The 15,122-nt window shown below is 43.2% G+C and overlaps 1 long non-coding RNA gene across 7 annotated transcripts in view; it reads left to right on the plus strand.

Moving 5' to 3' along the window:
• The first annotated feature begins 1,021 nt into the window (after positions 1 to 1,021).
• Positions 1,022 to 15,122, plus strand: part of LOC118019159 — a 63,758-nt gene continuing 49,657 nt past the window's right edge. Inside the window, exons 1-2 of one of the 7 annotated variants that reach the window (XR_004681590.1) lie at positions 1,022 to 2,684; positions 3,528 to 3,674. This is a non-coding gene — a long non-coding RNA (uncharacterized LOC118019159). The remainder of the gene's footprint in view (positions 2,685 to 3,527; positions 3,675 to 15,122) is intronic. The other 6 variants (XR_004681592.1, XR_004681591.1, XR_004681589.1 and 3 more) reach the window with 6 other exon arrangements.

Consider the following 15,122-nt stretch of genomic DNA (forward strand, 5'->3'; position numbering starts at 1 on the left):
CAGGTTAATATGTTGACACACTTAACAATGCAGGGTCATGTTGCACAATACGCTTCACTGGTTTGGTTCAGTACACCCCCTGACAGGGCCTAATCATCCCCTGCCCTAAAGGCAGAGGGAAAGAGAGGATTTTAATTACTGCTCTGTATGCAAGTTTGCCAGCATTAAATTGAGACATAATTAGGCCTCTGAATTTTAATAATTGTCCTAGCTAATTGGGCAGACAAGTACGTTATGCAGCATGGCGTGATTAGATAATTAGTATTTCCAAATGACAAAATTGGGCTCTTGATTACAAATTCTACATGAAGGGGGAAAAAGGTAGCAAGCAGATCTTTACAAGTCTATTAAGGGAGAGTTTAGCGATGTTGGTAATTTAAAGTCCATCAGGAGGCAACATTTCATTCTCAGAGCTGGGGGTCTGGGACAAGGGCCTCTGGCCAATTCTGGCTCCCACTTAAGTCTCTTCCCCAGGGTGCTGTGATTTCTCTGGGGTCTGTTCATCTCTCCTATCCCCCACCCCCATCCCAAGCCTAGCAGTCCTCACTGACCTCGGGAAAGGTCTCTTTGGCTGCACACCAGATGGCAGGTGATAACTCTGAAAAAGAAATCATGGGATGTAGGAAGGATAGAACAGAAAAGGGGTAACCTACCTGGTGAGGGTATATGTATCTGTTGTGTCTTTCCTTTGCAAGCAGCTGTTCTTTCATTCTTCTTCCAGAATTCACCACTGTCATTGTGTCATTAGCTCCTCTAAAATCTTTTTGGAGGAAAATCTTAAGACAAAATCTTAAATTTTTGAGGTATTATGTTATTGGGGTAAAAACCATGGGCACTGGAGACTGACCTGGGTTTGAGATCATCACTTAATAGGAGTATGCCCTTGGAGAAGTTACTTAATTTTGCCAAATCTCAGTTTTCTTATTGGCAAAATGAGGAAACTTCCCCCATAAGTTTGTTGATAGGATTAAATAAGGTAATGCATATAATTTAAAGCACAATGCCTGGCACAGAGTAAGTGCTCAATAAATATTAGCTGTTAAATGCAAATTAAATCACTAACTTTAGAAGCTACAAGGTAAAGGTGCTGGGTCTGGCTCTTTACTATGCTCTTTACTAACAAGTGAGGCAAGGGTCCCTGGCTCCTTTGCTTTCTAAGAGAGGAACATGGTGCTCCACTTATGCTGGGGGAAGCCCAATGGCAACAGCTGCCTTTACAGCTCAAATGCCCAACCAGATTTCTGTCCATTCTTCAGAGACTGGCATTGCAGGCAAGCCTGGCCATTCAGAAATCATGAGGGTAGTTAACCTAAGAAGAATGTGGTGTAAACTCTGTATCTTACTCCATCTTGTGACTCACTCTTCACAGATGTCACTTTATTGCCCACAGAGGCATACTTCTGGCTGCTAAATTTTTCTCACAATAATGAGTAGGTTGGGCTTTAGAGTTAGGGTTTTCAGGCAAAAGGAAAAACAATACAAACCAGAATCCTTCTAAAAAATGATTGATAGGTGGTTGGTGGATGATAATATGATGATAGCTTGTTATAGGAAACTCAGAAGTTCTGGATGTATTTCCATGTCCAGGCCATAAAAGGATGACTATAAGGAAAATAACAATGCTTCCATAGCTTGGTCAGGACAGTCTACCAGACTGAGAATTTCTTACGACTTTCTCAGAGTTTGTGCGTTCTGGCAGAGATTCCAATTCAGAATGCAGAGTTCTCTCTGTGGGTAAACTTTATATCACCATGGCATAATCTCTACAGTACATAACATCTAAATAACAGAGAAAGAAAAGGCACTTAAGATTAAGTATAGAATGCATACATTCAGCTAGAAGCTTAGAAGGAAGAGTAAGATACTGTTCTCCTGGATGAGGGTAAAAACAGAGACGGAGAGTGAGTGAGTGATCTTTATGCCTGACCTCTAAGGAAACCACTCCTCTTGGCTGTCTCTCTTTTGTTCACAGGGGTCACACGAGTGGCCTGGAGAGTTGGTGCAGGGCTCTCGCCTCACTGCACTTCCTAGATGCCAAGAGGAAATATCACGTGGGCAGAGGGTGGGAGAGGTAATAACTGTCATAAGATTTTCTTCCTCGCCACACAATGCTAGAGCTTCTCTCCCGCTCTTTTGAAGAAGTGCGTTTATGACTGATCGCTCAACACCTTGTTGGTTCTGATTGCAGAAAACACACCTTATAAATATATGATAACCATCCTGTAATAGAGGGTGTGACAATTTACTTCACAGTGCGTTTCGGGCTGCTAATTGATCGTTTCAGTCCAAGGACGATTTGGAATAAATTATAGCCATCAAAAGGATATCACAGCTCATTTTAGTGGAAGGCGTTCCATGTCGCTTCGCGTATGTCTCCGGGAGAGCGCCGATTGCACCCGCGGGCTGAGAGGAGGGGTGGGAGCCGACAGAGAAGTAGGAGGCTGGCGGGGCGGGGTCGGCGCTGCCTGGGGCGCGCGCGCGCGTGCGCGCGCGCGGCAGCTGCAGATCCGAGGCCGGACGGTAGAGGCCTCCCTTCTGAGAAGGCGGTGCGGCCTCAGGCTGCTAAGGTTCCGCTCTCGAACCCGTGCGTCCTTCCCGACGAGGTCCCTGCGCGGCCCGACCCAGTGTGAGTATTCCCCGCCCGCTGTCCTCCTCCCGCAGGTGGCAGCGCCTGTTCATCTGAGGTGAGAGTGCCCGCCGGGCAGAGGGCCCTGCTCGGGGCGGGAATGCTCACGTGCGCAGGGGCTCACCTCCGGCTCGTCGCTTCCTCTCAGCGGGGCTTCCCCGGGCGGGGGTGGGGGTAGAGGCGGTAGCGCGGGACGCGGCTCGCTGAGCTCCGGGAGCGGGATTAGCGAGGCTTGGAGTCGCCGCGGCCCCGTTGGGGGCTTGGTGCGCAGTTGGGGCCCGCGGCTCGGGTAGCTCTGCTTCTCACGCCGCAGTTGGGGAGGAGGGCTTGCGACAGACCCAGGCTCGGGGTGGCGTGGGAGGGGAGTCTTGCCCACCGCAAACCCGCGGAGAGGGCGCGTCGGGCCTGCTGGCGACGCGAGGCCGTGCCCCGATCTCCAGTTGTCCAGGTCGCGAGGGCGGCGGGTCGCGCCCTGGGGGACGCGGCGAGAGCGGCGGCCCGAAAGCCTAGGTGACGGGACCCTGTCCACCCCTCAGCCGGGTCTGGAGCCGGTCGCTCCCCCAGACCCTCGTCTTGTTTTCATTTCCCAGCAAAGTGTGTGCCGTTGTGTGGTGGTCATGGAGAAGGGAGACCCAAAGGCCTAGCCCTGGCTGGGATTCGAATTCGGAAAAAAAAGTTTTTCCTACTTCTGTCGCAGGCGCTTGCCTTTCTGGTCTCCCCGCCTCGCCCACGAGACCCCCAGGCAACTTCCATTCTCCTCCTAAGTTGAAGCGTAAGAAAGGTTGAGGCCCTTCAGCTGACACGTAACATACCCCTCTATCCCAAGTGCTCAAAGTCGGGCTTCGCGCGGTGTCCTTAGTTGTTTAGTCCTTTGTCACGCTAATACATTATGTCAATCTAGGGCACGGATGTTCCCATGCAGGCGATTTTGACAGCAATCATCATACCAAGCTATTATGAAGTGCGATGTCAGTGCGTTCTGGAGGACGGATAATGTATAAGCCAGTTCTTGACACGCTATCTTACAAGGAAACATCTGAGACCATCAGTAAGAGGCATTTTAATTCACACACCAAAAATATTTTGTTTGGTTGACATCTTTCAAAATGCTGAAAGGTAGTAGCATTTATCATTTTGTAGGTATTTATCAATATACTCACAGAAGTCCTCCTAGGAAGGAGGAGGGTTTTGTTTTATTCCTATTCTATATAAACTGAGGAACAAAGATGCTGTGTCCTACCAAATAGTCCATAGTAAGTCAGTGAGAAGGCTCTATTTATGAAACCAAACATCTTGTAAAACTGGAATAACTGGAAAAGTGAGGAAACTAGTTGTGTTTATACCTTTGTTGTGAAAGAAAATCATCTGCTAGCTTTAATGAGAGACCATATGCTTTTAGCACAAGTGCTGGGTGTGTGAAATGATCAGTTTATCTCAGGTATGGAAGTCAGGTAAACATTCTGTAAAACTCCAGTCTTAATGACTACTACAGCTGTCCTTTGGCAGCTACTCTTATTCCAGTGGAGCTATACATTCTCTTTGATTGTCCGTTAATGTACATTGTATACAGTCATATTCAGAAAGTTGTGTTGTCGAGAATTTGGTTGATCTGGATTTTATGAGAGTTCAGTTTTGCTGCTATGATTACAAAAGCTCTTAAGTTCTAGAATATGGAAATGGGTAGGAAAAATTCAAGATGTCATAAGCTAAAATCAGGATTGCTCTATATAGTTCTACAGAATTTGTGCTCCACGTTCCTTGAAATATAAAAGAATTATACTCAGTTAAGAAACCAAACTTCACCTGTATTCTATTTTGTGAGCAAGGCATTTACCATTAACAAAAAATTCAGTGATCCTTAGACTCTAGGTTAAATGTAACCTTTGGGTCGAAACACTTGTCATTTTTAGTAGTTGGTTGTGAACATAGACCCCAAAGTAGATGTGTCATAGAGCCACTATATACTGCTATAAGTTAACAATATACTATCAAAATACAGAATCATGAAACTCCTCACCCAGTGAATTTAAACTCTTATGATATTCAAGACCAGAATAGGGAAAGGGAATAGAAAGACAAGGAAAAGAGAGAGAGAGAGAGAGGGTAAGAGGTAGTTCATGGGGTTTTTGAGTTATAATTAGTTGAATTCATTTGAGGGAAGAGTTTATAAGTGCTTTCCAAAAACCACCAGCAAACGATTTAAAATCTGAGGGAATAGTTCAGATTCAACTCCAGCTGAGACTATATGGAGAACCAAGAAAAGCAGAAAGAATGTAATTAGCTGAGTAGGAATTTTTATATCAGTTCTGGTCTAATACCTCAGTATTATATAAAGGGCCATGGGATCATTAGTGATTAGCAGGCATCCAGACCATAATGATGAGAGATCAAGGCCAGGGGACAAAGATGAAAGGGCCTTCCTGCTTAAACTGAATGTTGCAAATGCTGGTGCACTTATATAAGGAAGGTCAGCCATCAGTTAAAGAAATAGGGAAACAGTCCCAAAGCAACAAATGTATTCTTCTCTTTCACCCCAGAGTTAGATTGGATATGGAGATTAACCAAGCTTGAGCTGACACAAAAAGAATGTCCTTATTGCAGCCATTTATAAGGCCTGGAAATTTGAGTCTTGTCTGCTTTAATGAGCTTAGATATTGCCCAGAAATTGGGGAAAGGGACCTGCTGGGTCCTGGATACCAGGGTTACATAACCAACTAAAAGGTCAGTGAACAAGGTGGACAGATCCAATTCCAGATATTTTCTGGGTACACCCTGGATTGTTTGTCCATTAGGTAGACAGAACAGCTCCTAAATTTTATAAGTACAAGGGAGTATTAGGTACCTAGTATACTCTCAATCGATATGACAGTTGTGGAAAAACAGGTGACATGAGGTTAACCTTTTTTTTTTTTTTGAAATGGATAGTCTAACTATCATGTCTGCTCATCTTCTATAGATTTAAGAACCATCCAAATATTTCTTTGAGTCTACTAAATTTTTGTCTATAGTGTTTATAGCTTCTGGATTGGAGTAGGGGGCTCTTAGTATGGCCCTAGGTAGTTGTAATAGAACTAAGTGTGGTTGGTATGGTTTGAAGTCCATCGCTTTCATAGAGAGGCTCTTGGTTTTAGATTTACAAAGTTTACATGTGGACCCAGAATATAGAAAAGGTGGGAAATTGCCCTGAGTATTGGGAAGTATCATGTGGTAGAAAGAATCCTGGGCCAGGAGTGGGGACCAGGTTAACCATGTGCCAATTGTGTTACTTGAAGCAAATTTTAGTTTCTTTATAGGCAAAACATATATTGTAGTAATACCCATTGGGTCTACTTCAAAAGGTAGTTTTGAGCCTCATCTGAGATGGAGTAAATGGAAGGACTGGTTTATTAAGTACTGTGCAAGTACAGGATTTTGTGTGCCACTACACAGGTTTTGTAGGTAAAGGTGTAGGGGTCATAGGCCCTGAGCTGTAAAGATATTTAAACCAAAATATAAATGAAGATGGAAACCTGCCTTTGGGAACTTGGGAGAATAGAGTAATTTTAACATGGATACTAGAGATGAGTGAATAATACAGTCATTATTCCTCCTTTCTCAGATTCATAAAAAGTAGTATTCTGTTGTCAGAGTATTCTCTTCTGCAAGAGATTGATTGATTTCTTGATTTGAGAGAGAGAGAAAAAACATTCGCACAAGGGGGGAGGAGAGAGGGGGAGAGAGAATCTTAAGCAGACACCACACCTAGCATGGAGCCCAACGTGGGGCTCAATCTCATGACCCTGAGAGCATGACCTGAGCCAAAATCAAGAGTCTGATGCTTAGCCAACTGAGCCACCCAGGCATCCCTGCAAGAGATTCTTTAAAAATTGCTTCCTAAAGGGGCGCCTGGGTAACTCAGTTGATGAAGTGTCTGACTCTTGGTTTCGTCTCAGGTCATGATCTCAGGGTCACGAGATTGAATCCCACATTGAGCCCCCCATCAAGCCCCCCATCAGGCTCTGTGCTCAGCACGAATCTGCTTGAGTTCTGTCTCCCTCTCCCTTTCTCTCTGCCCCTCCCCCCATTCATGTGTGTGTGCCCTCTCTCTTTCTCTCTCTAAAATAAATAACTCTTAAAAAAATAAAATAAAAATGCTTCCTGTTGGATATAAAGAAACCTGCCAGCTTAATACTATCAAGTCCAGATCTTCAGCATTGGCACTGAAGGCAAGCTCTACATGTGGGGAAAAGTAGCCAGACTTCCAGGCCTTGATTCTTGTACTCTCAGAAGTTCTTCTTAGAGATTTCATTAATTTCCATTGCTACCTTCATGTCTTAGGGGAGCACAGAAGCTGGCTGGAGTTCCATATATTGGCTTAATTGGTCAGCTGTGAACATTTTTAAGCAATTGTTATTCTTCCCACAGCAGCAACCCATTTTTGCTGCAGAGATAGCAAAACTTTCCCCCAGTCCCTTGCAGGCCATTTAAAAAAAATTAACACTCATATCTTTTATTTTTTCCTACTTTCCTCTGTGTATTTAAAAGTTGCCGAGGCTGCTGGGGAAAGAACAGTTTGCCTCTCTATCTCACAGAAATACCAGTACAGATACAGGCAGCATCATTGGCTCCCACCAACATGGGCCGATGGCTCCAAGCAAGGATGGGAGAATGGTCTGGGACCTTATGGGGTGGTATATACTCATTCTGAGTTTTAGAATCTACCCTACTAAAGAGTAAGAAACAGTGCCCCTTGTCTGAAGTCACTGGTTAGAGGGATGTTTTCTGGAGGCTTGTTGAATATCTTCGACACAGTGATGCTTCATAAATTCACATTCTGTGAGGCACAGTGTGTTTGAGCCAGTATAGTATATTGGGGCATTTGATTCAGACAGTCCGTGTTTGCATATCACATCTGCTGCTTACTTGCTGAGTGGCTTGGGCAAGTTTCTTAATCTCTTTGAGCCTCAGTTTCTTTATCTGCAAAATGACAATAATAATAGTATCTACTTTAGGATTGTTGTACCTGAGGTGTATGCTCAGCAAATGGGAGCTATATCATTAGGCTCTGGAGAGTGAGGGAGGAGTATAAAGAAATTTCCATTTTCAAGGATATCACACTGTGGTTGGAAGGGACTGAGTAAAAGAAAACTGACAAGACTGTACAGGGCAGAGAATAGGCAAGACATGTCAGTGCTGCAGATAATCCGCCAAGGACTAGGATGATGATGAAAGATTTCAAGATAGAGGTGGGAATTTCTCTCTGGGATTTACAGTCTGGGTGGGATTCAGATATGTATGGTGCAGTTGAGAAGCAGTGATCAGAACACACACTACAGCAAGGGTGGGAATATGCCAGAGTGGAAAGTAAACCAGCTTTTGAGCCAGATAGATAAGCATAAGAATCTTATCTCTGCTGTGAGATTTTGCTTGGACAAGTGTCTTAACTTCTTTAGTCTCAGTTTCTACAACCTTAAAATGGGTATAATCATATCTCATTTAGTTGAAGGGATTAAATAAGATGATGTTTGTAATGCCTAACATGATGCCTAACACCTCACAAGTGTTCAATAAAATGAAGATAATCCGTGTGGTATTTTCAGAGGACAATTGGAGGGCTGTCTGTCTGAGGAGCTGTCTTGCCTTGTGTAGGCTATTAGTGGGAAACAAACCAGAAATGTCCAGTTAGGGAGAGTGGGGAGGAGGCTTAAAGCCAATTTAAGGAGCTGGGGCTGTTAGAGGCTATCAGAGCTATCCAGGGCTTTCCAGTAAAGTAGGGGTTTAGGGTAGTTAATATCAAGGCATTCTGAAAGCTGTTTTGGAGGAAGGAAGAAACTCACTTTGTACATGTAAGGTGACAGGGATATAGATTAGGGATAGTGGAAGGGTGATCAGATCTGGTTGATGTGGTCTCTTTATAAAGTTTCTTCCATAGAAGGAGCTAAGGACTATAAACTGTGGAGTTAGAGAGTTGTTTTGTTTTCTTTTGTTTTGTGTGTAGACTCCTAATATTTAATGTCAGTTGACCAAAATAAAATTAGTATAGTTCCATAACTTTGGAAAATAGAACTCACTCAATATTCAGGGACTGTAAAAGGTGGGAAGTAACTTTAATGCTAAATACCCTTAGAACTTGCTTCAGCTCAAATAATAGCCCTTTAAAAGAGCTCCTTTCCCCTTCCTGTTAATGAAGATGAGTGTGTGCCTTTCACTGGTTTCCAGGAAGGCAGAAGTACAGATCATTTGTAGCTGTATGAAGTTTGAGGTTAGGATTGTAGTGGCATTAGGTTAAATGGGGAGGATGGTGCTAGCAAAATGGTAATTTTGATGACTTTATTTGGTGACATTGTGATTTGGATGAGAAAATTCTGTCCTTTCCTAAGTCATTAAAATGATTTAATTAAAGACACAAACCTTGTAAATAGTTTTGGATACTAGGGGATTTATTTATATTGTCTCTCATTTTCTCCTCATCTCTCTTTTTTTTTCTGCCCATTGTAGTTTTGTAGTGGGAGAATACATGGTAGACAATTGCATTTCTAAAGGGAGTCACACTCATTATATGGACACCAGTTTTTTAAAACATGAAGAAATTGCAACCACCTATTACTGTTCAGTGGTAGGCCTTAAACATATGAAGCAGAAAAGGATAACTGACCTAATATTGATTTCATGAATTTTTCTGTTCTCTTATTTGGGGGGCAAGGGGCAGCATGGTGGTAATAGCTCTGGGGTGTCTGGGGTGTCATAGTAGTTAACTAAAGCCAAGGATTGCTTCCCTTGGAAGGAGGATGCACATGCCAAGAGAATTGTACACAGTGGATGGCAAACACAGGAAGGGGATAAATGACAAAGGAAAACATAGGCCCTGTGAAGTTAGAGGCAAAACAAGCTGGCTTAGTCCTGTTGCTTCTGAGCAGGGGCAAGGAGTGTATTTCTTTTCTCATCTCTTGAGTTTATTTAAATTATCTGTTGGTTTGGGGGTGGAAAGAAAGTATGATGTTATAAGGCTGATTAATATTAAGATGCAAACATGCAGATTATATCCAGCTCCTGACACTCCTTTTCACTCCAGTTTAGAAACCGAAGACTATAAAAGAAACCTGTTCTAAGGGAAGGAAGGAGAGAAAGCAAAAGACATTTCCCTACTTTTTAACGAGAGGTGTTTTTGGAATGTATATTATTTTTGGATTTTTGGTGTCCATGCCACCCTAACAGATCATCTAAAGTAGCTCCTGGGGGCGCCTGGGTGGCTCAGTCATTAAGTGTCTGGATTTGGCTCAGGTCAGGATCCCAGGGTCCTGGGATCGAGCCCCACATCGTTCTCCCTGCTCAGCGGGAAGCCTGGTTCTCCCTCTCCCACTCCCCCTGCTTGTGTTCCCTCTCTTGCTGTGTCTCTGTCAAATAAATAAATAAAATCTTTAAAAATAAATAAATAAAGTCAGCTCCTGGCTGAAAACTGCCAGGGGGTTTGAACTAGGGGTGGGTTGCATTGGGCAGGGGTATCCAGGGTGCTGTTGTCATTAATTTTGCCAAAAGAGCCTCATCAGAGACCAATTCTCCCCTCCTTGGTGGGTGGCATCGAGCCTTGGAGAGGGCCTCCACGCAGATTTCAGCCTTGCCCCCTCCTCCAACCCTTTTGCCTTCTGCTCCTGCAGTGGGACTTCTCCCTCTCTTCCCCTTTTTTCAATTAAATGAATTAATTACCAGGCATTTAACTTTTTGCCAGACTCTTTCATTATGCCCAGAGTTGTTGCTGAGCGGCAAAGGGAAGTAATAACATTCGCAGTGAGGGGCAAATCCTGTTAATGAACAAATTAAAGTTCAAACAGTGATTCAAGTTCACAACCTCTCCGTGGCTCTTCTCTTTAATAAGAGTTATACATGTTACTTTCCTGCTCTTTTCTCCCTTTTATTACTTTTTAAGCTTTTCATCAGCACTGCCGGGGCATATTTGAGGCTCCCAGCCTTTCAGCCCTGACAAGGACTGGAGCAGTTATAATCCCATCTTAATTTGGCAACTTTTGTAAAACACATAAAGGGCCCAGGGCCACCTTTGGTCACCAGGACCAGGTGACCATATAGCTTCCACCTCCTGCCAGGGTTCTGTGGGTTGCTCCTCTCCCTCTGCATTCCTCTCCCTACACATTGCTCCTCTCCCTAGGAATTCCTCCAGCTGTCAGGATCTGATCACTCACCTTCCTGCCCCCCAGGCACCGCTTTGCTGAGCGAATGAGACACAACTGTCTGAGCCCTTGCCCTTCTGTGTTCCTTCTCCTATCATCCTCTCCACCTGCCTGGTTGCAGCGCTAGGGAGAAGGGGACTCTGTGAGAAAAGGGAGGAGTCTCCAGACTAAAAGCTGGGAACCTTTATGGGGAAAGGAGTTTGAGGTAGGAAGGAAGCCTGATCCCCTCCTGACTACCATTATTACCAAGTGCTACTAGCTTCACTTGGGGGACCATGTCTGCCGAGGTACTGAAAGGCCCAGCCTCACTGGCCCAAACCAGAGCAAGGCAGGGGCCTGGGTGGGAAGGAGCCCAGGAAGCGTCGGGTGCCCGCCTACTTCTCTTCCCTCTTTTTTTCCCTCCCCATACTGTGGATTGCGTGGGGGTCTTTTCCATCTCCGTGCCTGGCTTCTCACCACCATCTTCTGAGCGTGGTGGCTTGATATAATCACCATGACAACTGCAATCTACGAGCATACACATAATAGAGATGAAATAGACAAAAGATTAGCATGCCATGAAAAGTACAATAAGTTTCTTATTTAGCATTTAGATAACTGTCTTTCCTTCGGAGCAAGCTTCAAAGTTGAAGCCAGTTTAGACCAAGAGGATTAATTCTTTCTCCCGCATGCTTCATTGAATCTCTCATTACCAAACTTTGTCTGTATTGATGTAAGATTTGATTGAAGATTAGAGCATTTAGCAAATCTTGCTTTTCTGCATGTATCAGGTCCTTTCAAGCACGGATCGCAGTGCCCAGTGGTCAATACCCTTACTTTTATCCAGTGTCTGCTTCATTTAAACTTAATCAACTCCATCAACGAACTGGAACAGGGAAACGTCCCTGCAGTAAGAATGTTGTGCTTTTGTGGGATAATTCTTTGCTCTTTCCCAATCCGTTGCCATTAAACCTAAAATTGCACTATGATGAACTTTTTTTTTTTTTAATCAATATGATAATGACAATTGGGCCTGAACACTCTGGTAGGACCTAGACTACAACTGAATCTGGCTTCCATCACCAAAACAACTTCTGGTCCTACGATAGTCTGCTTCCTTTTGTGTGGCTTTAATACCTTTTCTTCCCTGACATTGAATATTGCTCAAGCTGGAAAATGATGCATCTTTGTAGGGAAGGCTCATATGTCACAGCCAGAAAGTGAAGCAGACCAATTGGTTGTGTGAATTATCTGACTTGCTGCAGTGAATTATTTGCACTGTTTCCCTACCTAGTCAACAAGTTCCTGAGGTATAGTAGAGATCAATCAAAACTGACAGCCCGCATGTGAAGGCTTTACTGTGTAAATCTGGCGCGCTCATCCTGGCCATGCCGGCCCTGGCATCTGTATATCATTTTTATACTGCTACCAGTAGAGCAATTTCAGAAGTATTTGCAAGGAAAATGCGTGTCCCCATCTGTTCCTAGAAGCATAAATGTGCCACCTTCAGAGGATTTTCACTGGTAATCATATCTTTAATGATCAACAGACTGGTGATATATATTTTTCCATAAAATGGGGTTTTCTTCACTTTATTGTGATTGGCTAGAATAAATAGCTTTTCCATATGTTAGGGAGATAAAATATAAGATTAGCAGAGGTCGTTTGTTGGATAGTAAACAAAAGAAACAATTCATTCCAAATAATCTTTGAAAAGAAGCAATGACAAAATTAAGTTGCAGTAACAGAGCATCTGAGGCCCCACATCAGAAAACAGACCTTGTTCCTCCTTGGAAAAGGAGCCGTTTAAGAGTAGAAAGTTAGAGACTTCTAAAGGACTCTGGTGGCTTATTTTCATGAGGCAGGGGAGGAAAGGAGCAGGGTAAGAAGGAGAGGCTAGAATAATCCTTATTTGTTCTACTTCTAAGGTCATATTTCCTATCCCTTTATTTTAAAAATTTATTTCTCAAATTCCCTTCCCTTTATTTTACCTGCTATTTTCCCGTCTTCACTACAGCACCCTCAGTAAGTTGGTGGGTGGTGTGTTCAGAAAGTAGGAAATGCCAACCCTGCTGTATTTCTCTTCAGGCCTACAAGGAGATGGGGACTTTTCATGTGCTTAAAAAATCAAAAGGCTGGCTCCCTCCCTGGTAGATTTATCTTCTCGCATAGAAAAGGGTGACTTTGGAGAGCCAGGCACAGTACCTGCCTTCAAGTGAAATTCCAGAGCCATACAGAAGGTACCTGAAGATAGCCAAGACCCACCAGAGAACTCCCAGGAAGTGTTCTTAGCAATCTAATTCCACCTGTATAGGTTACAGTCCAAAGATACAACCAGGCCCTGATCTGCTTCCCCCCACACCCCCATGCATGTATTTACACTCAGCACCCAAGAGGTCCCCCCTTTTCAAATGCAGACACTCTTAGTTCTGTAGACAGTTAGCTCTTGGGGAAATTTGGAAACAACTTCTCCAGGATCTCTGTGTAGAGGTTTCCACTGCCTGCTCAGGAATCTCCAATTCTGTTTTGTTTCCAGGGTTGGGAATTTCCTGTTCCACAAAGGACTGACAGTTGTAAGATGCCTGAATCTGTCTAAACAATGTCTTCAGCCTTCAGGCTCTCCAGAAAATAGGTGTAGAGCTGTTCAGACCTGTTTTCTATAAGTCAAGAATTGAGAATGAGAAGTTGGTGTGGGGGGTTTCCCTCTAAACATTGAAAATAAGACCAGTAGTAGGTTAAGTGTTGATTCTTTATTGTTATTTTCCCCCCTTGGGATAGTGGGGGGAAAACTCCATCTTTTCTGTATATGTTACCCACTCCATCCCCATAGTCCATAGAAATTTTTTTGCTCTTTCTGAATGCCTACTGCTCTCACTGCAGCAGGAATGTATGGGTATTAGTTTGAAAATTGGAAATGTGGTCTTTAGGCTGGTCCCACGCAGAAAGTCTACTAGCATCTTAGACCTAACTTGTGTTAACTTCCTGGCCCCAGTGAGGCTTGGGAACACTGACAGAAGTAGAAAAATAGCTCACCCAAGTCTCTGGCCAGAAGAAGATCGAAAAACCGCCATCAAAAGATTTTCTTTTAACATTTCCCTTTAATTGTAGAAACGTAATCTTGTAGGCTAGGTTGCACATAGGCAGGCATAGACTGTATAGGATTTACAGGTAGATCACATTTTGCCTGATCTGAAACCAGATTTGCTGTAGTACTGCAATTAAGACTAAAAGAAAGGGAAGTCACGCTTGTAGTTGCCACACTATTGTGATTACACGGCAGATCTGCAGTCTTCAATGAATTTGCTTGCCACAAGGAAATTCTGGCATGTGTTGTATATGAAACAATTTACACTCAATTCAAAAAACAATTTCCTGATTTCTGTGTATTTTAGTTTGAGACCCATTTTGTATTGAATTTTTCTATGTTGTTTTCATAAAATGAAATTTAAAAAAAACCAACTGATTTTATGTGGGAGAAATAAATGTGTAATGTTTGCTCCTTTCATTGTCCAGGAGGATGAGGCGGTTACTACTACAGGTGGGACATTTCCCACTCTTTCCTCCTGTGCCCAGGGGTACTGTCTAACGCACAGGCCTCCGCCAGGAATGTTGCTGTCCACAGCGGAGTAGAAGACCCTGCAGAGCTTACCTTTGGGGCTCATGTTGGCTGGGCTCTGAGCCATAGAACTGCAGGCATCCAAGTTTTTCCTAAACCCTAGATTGGAGCCATTTGCACCACATAGTCCTTTGCTGCTTCAGAACCACAGACCCTCTACACATTCATATCCATAGCAGAGATGGAAGTCTTGGCAACTATAGGACAAGTATTGCAAATTTTAAAAACAAACATACTGAGTTCAGGGTGAAAATTACCTGCAGCAACAATGCTGTCTCTTTCCCTGCACAGCTTCACTGCCACCAAGCAACCTCATCAGTTTAGGCTTATTTCACTGAAAATGTACTTAATTCCAGAAAAACTACTAGCTATCTATATGTAACTATTATTTGTTAGTCAATTTTATGACAACCCTCCTACCTTAGAAGAAAATATTGAACCTAAACTCTAATTCAGATATTTGAAAACGTATAATAAAGTGTTAATGTGCATATAATCTCTCATGACTGTAATATGCATAGTATTTGTTTTTTTAGATAAAAGTCAGGGTGGGCAGGCAGTGTGGTGCTTTGAAAAGAAATTCAGATTTTAAAAATAAGCTTAAGGAAATGCCTGTTTTAAGGAAAATAAACTTAATTGATCATTAAGACAAAGTGAACTATTAAAATTTAGTATCAATTAACAATCTTTATGTTAAATTACTGATAAAATGCCAAGGTGTTTAAAGTTAACAGAAAAT

Source organism: Mirounga leonina, unplaced genomic scaffold, assembly GCF_011800145.1.
Source record: "Mirounga leonina isolate KUSES-001 unplaced genomic scaffold, KU_Mleo_1.0 Mir_173, whole genome shotgun sequence".
Taxonomy (NCBI): Eukaryota; Metazoa; Chordata; class Mammalia; order Carnivora; family Phocidae; genus Mirounga; species Mirounga leonina.